The sequence below is a fragment of the Gavialis gangeticus genome, unplaced genomic scaffold (genome assembly GCF_001723915.1).
Source record: "Gavialis gangeticus isolate Ggan-Ray unplaced genomic scaffold, GavGan_comp1, whole genome shotgun sequence".
NCBI classification, from domain to species: domain Eukaryota; kingdom Metazoa; phylum Chordata; order Crocodylia; family Gavialidae; genus Gavialis; species Gavialis gangeticus.
The window spans coordinates 11,783,285-11,794,335 of record NW_017728993.1 but is presented as its reverse complement, the minus strand read 5'-3'; positions in this window follow the sequence as shown (position 1 = coordinate 11,794,335).

The following is an 11,051-nucleotide window of genomic DNA, read 5'->3' as shown; positions in this document are numbered from 1 at the left end:
AACACAAGCCTCATATGCACAGATTAGGTCTATTTAAACTTTAATTAAACCAGTCATAATTTAACACTTCCCATCTGCAGATGCATACAGCTTCGCAAGGAAAATATCACCATCCCCATGTCACAGGCCAGGGAGCTAAGGCATGAAGATGTGAGGTGACTTGTACTTCACACAACAACAGTGCCAGCACCAGAACTTAGCAGCATTACATTTTGCTGCACATACAGGTTATCTACGTGTAGCAGGGCATGGTGGGGGAATGGATAAGGTTTCTAGCTATTGATCCAGTGTAGTGAGTTTGACCCTCACTCTAAAGGCATGCTAAAGGCCACCCCCATCAACCCATCTGTTAATGGATTCCCAATCATTCAAGCTCAAGCAGCACTAGTGTCTGGATATGATGCGGACAACATCACTCCCTTGGTGTGCTGCTGACTACAGAAGGTGCTGTGTGTTAACCACACTAGTAGATGGACCATCTAGTCTCAGGAAAACCTCTGAGTATGACAAACAGTTATAAACTATACTGAATTTTTATTCTATGAGGGATGGCAGGGAGTCTGTCACGCAGGTTTCTCTTTCATCTCCATCATTTGTGATCATACTGTAGGATCTGAAATTCTACCAAAGAATGTGGATCCCTTACCCAGACCTTCATGAGATGTTACTTGGATAATGCCATCTCATTCCTCACAGCACTTTGAGTGAAGGTCTCTGAGCGCCATTGATCCCAGCCAGTCACTTCCCCAGACATTATTCTTTTTTACCCTCCTTAAACACACATACATTGGGTTCAACCACAAATGATTGAAATGATTTAATATTTTCTTGATAAAAATAGTATATAAAGTATGGTGCATTTCTCAATGAAACGCACCGTTTGAATGTAACATATTATCATATCAATGCCTTCAATAATAATCTCTAGTTTCCAGTTTAAACACCAGTTTTTCAGGACATAATTCACATAAAAATGGATACACTTCATATGAATCTTCATATATTGGGAGAATAATTTAGTGTGGTTGCAGAGTTCTTTCCTCCACATATTAGCACCTTCTATTGTAAACACCACCTATAATATAATCTGCATTATCCTCTCGTTAAATCACAGTTCTCCAGAGGGTCAGCATATGTAACCCTTTGGGAATAATACAAAATATTTCCTTTGAATACCTGTACCTTTTTATTTTGACTTTTCACATGGTTAACCTGCTCCTGCTGATCTGGCCCAGAGACAGTGGTGGTGGCAGTTAAGCCTTCCCTGCTTGCGCCACTAGGACAGACAGTGTAGCCAGCCAGAAGCAAGCAGGGGGAGCAGAGAGGCATAGCAGGGATCTGGGGTGCTGGGGAGGATGTGGAAAAGGGGCAGTGGGCCAGGAGCGAGGGCAAGTAGGGTGTTTACACTAGGGTGTAACCTAGAGTGGTTACACATAAGTGTAACATGCACTGGGTAATACAAATCACAGATAATCCTGCCCTCTACTGATATAATTTTAACCTGCATAATGAGTGTTTAAGACTAGTTTCAGTTATTAATTCGCGGACAATCCAGGAGTTAAGAGCTCCAGGAGCTGCCCAAAATTATTGTGCAACAAGGCCCTTACCTTATCAATCATAAGGAAGCGAACATTGGTTCTCTACAGACATCTGATTTCCATTCATGGTCACAAAATTGGAGTGGGGGGGAATATCATGCATCAAATTAATCTGAACACCAAATTAATGCAAGAAAAACACAATCTGCTCATGACTATTCTATAAGGTAAAGAGGTTAAATTCATCTAGGAAAATATTCATTGCGAATTATTCGCTCAGCTTCAATTGTCAATTACTGAACCTTCATAAAATGCTGCGTGGTTAACAGAAAATCAAGTATATGCAAAGCAAAACAGCATCAAAAGTCAAAGAAATCTCTAAGGGAGGCAAACTTCAATGCCAGAGCAGAGTAAACAAATAGAATTATTTACAATATAACATTATCATTTGCAATAATATTTTATTCATTATTTAATCACATACTGAGTCTTTCTTAAGTGCTTGTGGTAGATTACTTTGCCATTTTGCTCCATCTTTCACCTGCCATGTACATGTGTAAACGCTACGGTTTATTTAACATTCATTGTATACATTGAGTAAGCTACTGCCTCTTTTCATGAGCATAAATCTCACTATTCCCCACCCCTTGTGCTAATAGCAGGTATACAGATTTCAAGACTGCAAGATATTCTTAGATGAAATGGCCTAGTATACAACTCCACATCACTTTGATCTCTCAAAAGTAGGCTGGCATGTCTCGCCTCCAGAGTCTTCACTCTTACCAAGCACAAAGAAATACACTCAGACACAATTCAAATCAGGACTGGTGCATTTTGTGGCCTGTTGGACCTGGATTTTACAAAACCAGTAACTGCCCAGTTACTTTGTTCCAGGCCAAACTGAACTTTTTGTAATGTATCCCAGCGAGTGTGGGAGAACAGCATTGCTACTGAATTAGATATTAGCACAAATAATACCCATGATGGAATGCAATAGAAAAAAATGCAATACAATAAAAATATCCTTCTGCTTGCAGATGCTTGCCATTCATTTCAATTTGTTGCAGAATTTAATATTGACAAGCTGGAGGGCTAGCTAAATTAAATGCACAGAAGCCCAGAGAGGACAACACTTTTCTCCCAGGGCACAGAATGACACAACTAGGACTGAGAAATTGAATCCAGGGCTGGGCAATGATAGGGATTTTTACTGATGCTCTTGCATGGATATTCACACATTAATGGTTTTCAATATTCATTCGAGTATGCAGCACAATCTCAAGTAACTCATGAATTATGCTTAAATTATTAAAGTGATGTGTATCAACTTAGTGTCATAGATAACGTGCCCAGGTTTTTGTTGTTGCTGCTGTTGTTGGATGCCCCACCAGAGATTCAGCCACACAAACCAGCAAATTTCACCAAGATGAGCATAGTCTTAGGAACTATTCCAGTGTGGTAAAAGAGAATGAATGGTGACATCAATTTTCCTGATGAATCAATCATCTTGATTGGCTTGTGTGTTAAAAAAAAAATAAATAGTGGGCTAGATCATCAGTCAGCATAAATCAGAGCATAAATCAATTAAGTCAATGGAGCTGAGGATTAGGCCCAGTATGAGTGAGATTCCCTCAATAGCTGCAGGAGGTCAACAAATTTAATGAAGGATGCAATCTAATTAATTAATTGTTCATCAAAGCACTTTACCATATAAAGTCTTATAGATATACCACATATTCTTCATATTAACACTCAGACATTAAATGAACACGAAGGATGCATAAAACCTCACAGCAATCAGAATCAGACTGTGCCACTGTAACATGCTACCCCATGTCCTATGCGACTCAACTGGTTATAGCTAACATGGGAGAGGGGGAGGAAGAGGAGGAAATCACTGGTAAAAGCTGATCCAGGTTTATATGATTATGATTACTGCCAGCTCTCCCAGGTGGAGTATTTTTTTGCCACTGGTTCCTAACTCTTTCTGCTGACAGCATACTCTGTTGTACGTCCCCCTGGAGCAATTATATGCACTGTCTCCTTCCCTCTCTTCTTTATTGTCTCATCTAATAAAATTTTTGTAAATATTAATTGCCTTGCAAAGAACTGAGTATTTTCAGATGGCGGGTGGTTGCTGAAAGTGAACACTTTGCACCGGAAGAATGAACAAATCTTACTAAACGAATATAAGTCTACAGGCTACATTCAAACAACCCCACTGTGCACATTATGGGGAATGTCATACTCAGTTTGACTTAATATCCCAAACTCAGCTGATCAGGTGATGCTACTTTGGCATGCAGCATAATGAAAACAATATTAGCTTCACTTACTGTAGGTGATATCTTCATAAATGATTCACGGTCCTCTAATAACTTGTTTCCCACCTTCCTCATCTAGGGCGTACGCTGAACTGACTGAACTTAACACAGCTTCTGACACTGACAAATGCCTATTTTTGATCACTTCAGGTTTTATGAACCTCTCGCACACACATCAAAATCAAACACAAAGTAAGGAAAGCATTAATTAAAGCATATCAAACACAGGCTTGACAAGGCTATAATTTAAGTATAAAGATGCCTGAAGAATTGTGATTCAATATTTTAGTTCCTTACCCACTTTTATATCATTGTTCCAGGCCTGAAAAAATGCAGGCTTTCTTTTCCTTTCCTTCATCTGTTTTATTTTATCTCTCAACTCTGGCTGGCAAGACTGCTACGGCATCACCTGTGGAAAGAAATGACACATAAATTGCTCAGAGTTGAAAGAGAAGAAATGCTTGCAAACAAGTTACCTAGCTGCTACCCCATCCCCTAACTCAAGAGGCAGAAAACAGCAGCTGGTCTTTGAGCTTTGGAGCACTGCAGAAGCTAAAGTTTCTACTTAAGCTCAGGCTTCCTGAATGGCAGCACTACATCCTACACCTGAAGTTCCCTGTTCTGGTCTTCAAAGATCATTCCAAATTGCAGAAATCTGAAAAAACACCCATGTAGCAGGTCTCTAAAAGGTTAGTACGGGCAGGAATCTGCGTCAATAGCAAACAAGATTGAGGTTGAGAAGCAAACAGTTCATTTTGGATAAGCATTAGGGCCGTGTGAAATGGCACTGTTCTGTTCTGACTTCACTTCTGAGGTCTAGATGGAACAGTGTTTTGTATCGAATATAATTTCAAGTCAAAACAGTGAGGCTGTTTTGACCCTGTTTCAACTGTTTCGTTGGACTCTGGGGCTGGGTAAAGGATGGCACCAGGGGCAGGAAGGCAGCCCAGCTGGGCTGCTTCTCCATCCCCCATGCTAGATCATGTGGGAGTGGGAAAGCAGCCCAGCTGAGCTGACTTCCCATCCCCAGAGCTGCAGTCAAAATGTTTCAACTAGCCTTGTTTTTTTTAAGGCTATTTCAATGGCCTTTGTTTCATTTCAGTTTTGCTGTTTTGACCTCAAAATGTGTCGAAATAGTGTCAAAACCAAATGGCCATCGAAATTTCGCACAGCCCTAATAAGGATCCAAGAGTATGATGCTTGTATAAATATCTTGGGCCAGAAGTCTTAAGCAATCACCTCTCATGGAATATCTGGCACTTCCTGTTTATAGCCAGGCCAAAAGTCCAGGTAGACATGAAAAATAAAAGGGGTAATTATAAACATACCTCTCACACCTAAGAAAAACTTCCTAGCCAGGTTCTAGTTGATCTTTTGGAGGGGAAAGGAAATGGCAAGGGGTGAAAAGAAGAGCAAAACCACTCACACGTTATGATACAAAATATGGCAAAGACACTACAATAGACTGATTTCCTTTAATCTAAAGTGATGTCCCTACCAGTAGCAAATCACATGTGGCTCTTGTGGGCAGGAACTGAGAGACTTGTGCAGTTACATCAGAGGTAGTTGCTTTATTAGTAATAATCCAAAAATGACCCAACGAGTAACACCGTGTCTGCATGTAGTAAGACCTGCAGTATTAATTCTTTATGTGCCTTCTGGCACATCTCTCATCCTTTAATGTCAAAAATGCTTATTAGAATATTGAAAAGCCCAATGAGGCCTGACATTTGATGCCTGTGGAGGTGAGAGAAACAACCTGAAAATCAAAGTCTGGTAAGAGGATTATGCTGGCTCTCTTTTAATACAGCACAGTGGTGCTCAACCTCTAGCTTACAGGACAAATCAGGCCCTTAGGTCCATGCCATCCATCCTGTGGGGCTCCCAACAGGTCAGAAAATTTGCCATTGGGGTAACATTGACAGCATTCATTGACATAACTGCCAGAGCCACAGTAATTAAAGCTGCCATCACTCCTACACTGCCACATTTCTCAACCCATGGGGAGCCCTGCAGTCCAGATGCCATGGCCCCATGCGTCAGGTCTTGCCAGAGTCCAGGATTGCTCCACAACTGGATCCAGTGTATGGAGATCCAGGCTAGTGCACTGGATCACACCCATGGACTGACCCTACGTGCTAACCCCACACTGGATCCAGCCTGCAAACTAACCCTGCCCACAGGATACGGCCCATTGACCAGCTCTGCATCCCTTGTCTGGCGCACAGGGCTGGAAGTTTGAGCACCACGGGTGGAGTGCAATTCTTTGCCTCCAAGACACTAGGTTTATCTTCTCTCTCTCTTTTGGCTTCTTACTAATTTAATTATTCTACTCTTTGACTGACCCCTTGGCCCTTCTCTTTTGTGTTTTCTTTCACCATTTAAAAATTCTTGATCAAAGTAACCACTTAGATCATCTTCTGCATTCGAGAAAGTTTCTGAATGCGAGATACCGATACACCATGTAAAGCCTTGGCACTGTGTGAAGTCAGCTTATTCTACCTGAGCTCCGCAACAACAGTCTATGACACTCCATTGAAGAGAACTAAAATCTCTCTTGGGAGTCTCCAAATTTGTTTGCAGCAAACGTGCTAACTTTCTTATCATCTTCTCTAAGTTTCCTACTCCGAGACCTTTAGATCTCTTGCATTTTTGATGCACCAGCTACTGAGCGCTCATCAGTAAGATGTTCCCTGCTTGAGCACAGTAGCTTTGGAGTAGTATTTCACTCTCAGCACCATCATTAACACACACTGGAAGAACCTTATTTATTTCCAGTTGGGACATCTTCCTCCCTCCCTCACCATTGCAAGCATTCCCGTGATCTGTCATCAGTGGTTCTGTACATGTATCTGTGGTGCCTATTTCACTGAGGAAAATCATCTGTCTCTGGTTTTCACCACATTCTGTGCTGCCAAAAATCAAGCAGTGACAGTCCTGTAACCCTGTCTAATGTGTAAATCTCATTCTCCTGTTCTTTGCTGTAAAATCACCCCACTTTTGCTTTGAAGATCTGTATAATGCTGTACGCTTTTTAAAGTACACATTCATGACATTCAGCTTGGTCTCAATTCATTTTGAAGAGTATGTGTGGAGTATCTTCTACACACAACTTGCAGCTCTTTGCCACCTGACCCAAGGGTCCTTGCTCAGTTGCTCTGGCTTTCAGCGTTAATCCTCAAAGTTTCTTCCCAATAAAGTTGTCTAAGCTGGAATATGCATATGTATGCTACCCTACTTACCAGTTATTCAGATGTCCATGTTGTTTGCTTTGTATCCCATAATGTACGGGAGGCAATTTGTCATTGCCTCACGTACACTATGGGATTCATCGCTGACAGGTTCTGATACAACTTGAAAGCACTCCCAATAACTGATCCCTTTCACCCCCCTGGATTTATCACCAAAATTAAACTTCTTGGAAGAATTTCAGACACCATTTCTCTATTGCTCTAGAAAAATAGCTCTTACTTATTGAACAAGTAGGGCAGCTATAAAATTCAGATCTGGGTTTGGAGTTCAAAATGCACCAGCCAGTTGAAGAGTGTTAAGATAAGGGTGGCAGCTGATAACTCTACAGTCAAGCAATAAACCTTTTTTTTTGTCTTGGGTCTACTCGGCCTCTTTCCTTACCTGCTGCACGAACACTGCAATGACAATGAGATGCACAGGATTGCTCCTGAGGGAAGAGCCTGCATCTCCTTATCCAGATCAAATAACACACAAAAGGGATTACAATCATCTAGAAATGTGTTGGCTAGTATTAGAGGGCTTCTTTACACATGCTCCAGGGGTTAGGAGGGGGACGCTTTAATTACACTGGTTCCCAGACCTGCTCTAATTAAAGCATCTGCAGTGCCTTGTGTATTCAGTGTCCAGTACTTCAAAATGGCAGTGGGGGCACTTTAACTAAAGATCATTTGATGAGCTTTAATTAAATCAATCCCACTGCCATTTTGAAGCGCAGAGACACTGAATACACGCGACATAGAGACTCCTGGAGCGTGCCAATTAGCGCCTTCCAGCAGACTTGATTGAGTCTGCTCCAACCCATTGTAATTATTACAGCACTTTGAAGCAGCATCCCCGCACATCTACAGGCACCCAGAGATATGAGAGTCTAAAGCAGCTGGATGAGGGGTGATTTTATGAACAAGGCCCCATGCAAATTATATTAAAACACATTTTTTTATTTCAGTTTAATCTAACAAGTTGTCCACTATTCTTTAAACAGGAACATTACTATGGAAACTGCTTCTTCTTATTTTCAAAGTAAACTTTGTATTGAACAAGGTGCTTTCCTGGGGACCAGTCCTCCATTTTCGTGCCTTTAATGGCATTGCTTGCATAAGCCTACTCACACTTGTAAGCACTCATAGGTCAGGGCCTTGGTTTGGAATGATTTAGCAAAAAGGATGTTTTACATTTTACACTTGTTGCTATGGCAGCTACAAAAACTGCTGCTTATAGAAATTTGCCGAATTGCTCTCCACTCAAAACACACTCTAGAACAAGGTAAGAATCAACAGTTACATGACTATTAATGTGTCAATTAGTGATACTTCTTTAATTTCAGAAAACACTAAAAAAATGGATGAAAAGCAGCATTTAAAAGTCTCAGCTGTATTAATACTGAATGATGTGCGGTCTATAAAGATCTTATAGAACAAAGACTTGAAACAGCCCTTGTAAATAATTTAAATGATTCATATAATTAGTTTAGAATGTAATGTATTTATTATCTTTCTTAATGATTTCAGACATGGCCACATGCTATACAGGTCTTGAAAATGTAATGCCTACTTGCAGATGAGCTATGCACCAAGCATGTTAGCAATGAAAGGAATGAAAATAGACTCACATGCTACATACATACTCACACTGTCTCACGTAGACTATGGGATTCATCACTGACAGGCGAGTAAGCGATATTTTTCAAAAGATACTTTTCCAACTCACTTTACTGTATAGGTTTTCCATCATTTGCAAGAACAGATTGCTCCAGTTAATGGTGCAAAGTCCCCTCTGTGGTCCAATTCCTGGCATCAGACACAGGCACCTATTCCCATACACCCACACAGTCTCATTGACTGCTCTTTCTGAGTCACACAACCATTTTTCATAGGCACTCTCAAATGTTAGGACAGCCCTCAGTAGAGTTACTGACATTTAGAACATTACTATGGGCTCCTATTAAAAACGAACGCATTTACAGTCATTAAAATCACTGGGGACGGTGCGACTAAATGAATCTTTGCCTGGGCATGCCACTCCCAATGTTTTTGTCTGTTTCCATTCTTTTGTTCTAATGATTCAATTAAAAAGACAGCATTAAACTGGCCCCTTTGGTTAGACCAGGCCATCTAGTCCAGGATCTTGCCAGCCAGCTCTGCTTGACTGACTCGGCTAGAAAAAAGGGCCAAGTAATGCTCGGAGAGTTTAGCACTGGGTGGGCACAAAAGGGGAGCGCTCTTTCCAGCCGTCTTGCAGCAGAGAAGCACAGAGTGAAAGGTTTCCAGGTGGCTGTTCTGGAGAATAGCTTTGTTTTGTGTTACTCCCTGCAATTTTTGTTCGATTTAACCAAGTTATATGTTAGCCCTTCCTCAGCTAAGGAGACAGGCTGGCAACTTAGAGCACTTATGAAATAATTTGTCTGCAGAGAAGTTGCTTCTTATCAATAACTGGTAAGAAGGTTGGGTTATGCCTGCTAGCCTGAATCCCAGGTTTTGAAAGTTGAAAAACAATACATTAGTAAGTCTGCTATTAACATTTTTACACCTGCTTTTAATTCAGCCTTGATGAAAACAATATATCATTACATGCCAGCAGTTCCAGAAGGAAGTCCCTCTACTAAGAATGTCGTTGGTCAAAAGGGCATTCAATTGTGACTTTAGTAATGTGCACATTATTGGGTCAAAGACTCTTTTGGATCCAATACTCTGCTAGTGGAGATGGCAAAAATAGGCACAAAAGCAGAAATGAATCCATAATGTTTGAAACTGCAACCTTTCTGGCAGGGCCAGGTCTCCCCCCAGCTGAAGCCAATGAAGATAGTGCTACACTTATAGTAATGTTACCATGTAGTCACATTAAAATCATAGGATTTGGGGCAGCGTTCCCTCTAACCTGTGCGGCGTGCTCACGCCACACTGCCTGGTGTGCCTATGTGGCTGCGCAGCTTAGCGGGAACGCTGGTCTGGGGTAGGAGTCATACAGTACATAAACGGTACATAATCTGCAGAAGACAAAAACCTCTACCGCACCCGACTTTGGAAACTACCACTGCTGGTAGTAAGCTGCCAAACCAAAGATTCTGGATGTTGAGAACTGTTTAGAGATAGAAACTTAAGCTCCTGAGCTTGAATTAATCCTGTATCCTGTTGTGATGGCATGGATTGGCTAGCCCCTGGCAAGGAAGAGGGTTAAAGAGTCGCTGAGCTGAGTTGTCCCTGCACCCCATGCTTGCAGTCAAGGCCTGGCCTGCAGGAGTTGTATAGAGGAGAGGAGTCGGGCTCAGAGAGAGGAGAACTTTGAGGGCTGACCAAGCCTGGCTCCTGGTCAGATGCCTCCGAGATGTAAAACTACCCCGAATCCCTGGTCAGTGCAGTTGTCTGGGTAGATTATTGCCCAGGGACCAGGAGCTGCCTCGGTGCCCTGTTACACGTGTATAAATAGCAGCAAAGCAACAGTAGACTGCACAGTGGTAGAGATCGATAGATGCCGTCAGCTCAGTAAAAATACGCTGTGACACATTCAAAAATGCCTTAGCCAAAAACCATTCCAATATTTTGCTTCTCTCTCACATAAATTGGCAGCTCTTGCACGTTGGTCGAGATGTCTTTCTAGAGCTCTAGCTGGAGCTGGGCATAGATGAGCAAACACCTTGTGCAAGCTTCCCACTCGGTGATCAAAGCTGCAGCAGAAATGCATAAAGAGGAAGGTTTCTACGCCCTGCTTGGTTTTGTGCTACTTTCTGAAGTTTTTGTCTGAGGTACCCAAATCCTTGGAGAATGGGGTGAAAGACCAGCCTGGTGTTAGTCCTTCTTCAGCTGACGAGAGAGGCCAGCAACTTAGAGCACTTAGGAGATAATTTGCCTGCAGAGAAGTTGCTTCCTCTCTCTTACCCGATAAGAAGGCTGGGTTGTGCCCAGTAACCGTCCCTCACATCCCTGCCACCTCACCGCAGCTC